The sequence below is a fragment of the Humulus lupulus genome, chromosome 3 (genome assembly GCF_963169125.1).
Source record: "Humulus lupulus chromosome 3, drHumLupu1.1, whole genome shotgun sequence".
NCBI lineage: Eukaryota > Viridiplantae > Streptophyta > Magnoliopsida > Rosales > Cannabaceae > Humulus > Humulus lupulus.
Genome location: NC_084795.1, coordinates 97,571,420 through 97,573,664, shown reverse-complemented (window position 1 = coordinate 97,573,664; position 2,245 = coordinate 97,571,420). Strand labels below are relative to the sequence as shown.

General features: G+C 32.6%; 1 long non-coding RNA gene across 1 annotated transcript; it reads left to right on the top strand.

Annotated features, from left to right (window-relative positions):
- The first annotated feature begins 1,231 nt into the window (after positions 1-1,231).
- Positions 1,232-1,844, top strand: LOC133821272 (uncharacterized). Its single transcript, XR_009887427.1, has 2 exons — positions 1,232-1,395; positions 1,802-1,844. It is a non-coding gene; the product is annotated as an uncharacterized LOC133821272 (long non-coding RNA).
- Positions 1,845-2,245: the final 401 nt, after the last annotated feature.

Genomic DNA, 2,245 nt, shown 5'->3' with positions numbered 1-2,245 from the left:
ATCTTTTCACTGGTCTTGTGGGGTCTTGAGTAGAATCTTGAACTGATAAAGAAATGATTGTTTCAAATATATAATTTTGTTATATGATTTTCATAAGTATTATGAGTACTTATTTTGTGTGTCATGGAAAGAGAAGAGTTTTTGGCTATGATGATATAATCTCGCATCTTTGCTGCAAAGAAAGAGAAGAGTTCTTCATTTTTTTACTGTCAACTCGCCTCACATAAGTTGTGAGTTGTTTGGTGTTAATACTAAATAATTATTATTATTATTTTCTATTTTTAGATTTAAAAATTGATTCTCCGAAGACAAGTAAGGGTGTTTGGCATCTCAGTGAACAATTATTAGAAATCATAGTTAAAGAAAACAGAGTACTTCGAGAACACCAAATAGTTGTTTTCATTGTTTTCTGAAAAATAAAGAAAGAAAAAGTAAAAAATCTCTTCATTACTCCACATTCTTTCATTCTCAATATCTCACAGATCACTTTCTCTGTCCTAAATATCTCTCATGACTTTCTTTCTTTTATAATGTTTAAGAGTTAAAGGAGTCTCTTTATCTGATTTTATCAAATATTGGAAGAATTTTTTCTAATTCTATCTTTTGGCTTCTGTTGTTAATGTTGGTTTCTGTTTAGTGTGTCTCACTTATTTTTCTAGTATTAATTCTCTATTGTTAATACAAGTTCGAGGTTTTTTTTTAAGTTATGGTTGTTCTCTTAAATATATATGTTGCCAAGAGGATTTTGAGTTTTTATGGGAGAGCATTAAATATTTGGTGGCTTTATGGATGGTTGATGTAAATGAGTTTAAAATAGTACTATTATCAGATTTGGTGAAGGAGTGGAATTTTTATAATTCTTACCTTGGTAGTGTGCCTTGAGTTTTCTCTTCCAGGGACATCGTCTTCCTAGACGTTCTATGAATTTTTTAATAAAATTCGTTTCTTATAAAAAACACACTAGTATATTTAGAAAGACTAGCATAATTTAGAAAGTACATTGCCACAATGAAAACATAATTATTTTGTATTCGAAGTGAATTAAAGGGTTATAATGCGGCCATTTTAAGTTAGACACTAAACCACTGCACATGCCTATCTCAGTGATTTTGTAGGTTTGTTTCACATTGTAGTTGTTGTAGATAGTAACATCTGTGACATTTAGTTTGTCTTCCCTTTAATTTCACCGAGCTTCTTTTCTTGCAGTACTATTCAGCCAGGCTCCTTTCCACCAGAAGTCATTCCCTATGACCAGTGGACTCAACAGAAACCAGAAACAAAGCCTATGTTTTCTGGTTGGCTTAAGGGTGCATTTGGAGGTGGAAAGAAAGAGATGCAAGAATCTATACAGCAGAACCTCAATTTTATTCTCAGTACTGCTCCAATTTGGGATAGGTTTGTCATTTATCTATACTATAAAGTATAAATACTTATTTCCTTTTTAAGGTATAAGAGATTGTTGCTTTGGTTGTCTGAACATTAATGAAGTCCTTATTTTTGAAGTCATTTCAAATGACATTTAGATACTGCTTTCCAATTGTAGTTTTTTATTTTCCAAGGAGCTCTAAACTATTTTAAGCTTTGAACAAGTTTCTTAGTCTTCTTTAAAACTTGTCTGGTCATTATTATTGCTTTGTTAAAGAAAGGAGCACATGCCATTTTTATTGAGGGAAAAAAGAATATTGTTTCTTATGTAATTTTGAAGAAAATTAAAGAAAAGGGGTTGTCAAATATAGTCCATTTGTTTCCATGATATCTGGCTTTCACTACTGAAAGATTTTACTATTTTGTTTGCACACAGGGTGGAGCTCAAAGGTAATAAATATGTACTTGGAGAATTTCTGGAGTTCAAGGGAAAGCCAGAAGATCTCCATGCCTTGAGAAATATCAAAAGATCTAAAGTCAGTCGTCTGATTATCGACAAGCATGCTTGGATTAGGTGAAAATCCATTTCCATTTCTGAATAAAAATTAGCTGTGGTTGAGACATCTAATCTACACACTAACCTTTGTATCTTTTTCTATCAACTTTTATTTGAGTCTTCAGTTTCTCTAAGTCATCATGTGCATTTTTCTTTCGAAATCACAGTGCATTCGACGCTCCAAGTTTTGTACTCGCCTAGGGATTATCGAAGCGAAGGAGCTTCAGCTTCGGAGTGGAAGGAGGTATGCGTGAGGTCGAGTACAGAGGTTGTCTTCCAGCCTCAGAAATCTACAAAAGTCCACAAGTTCAATTTAATTCAAAT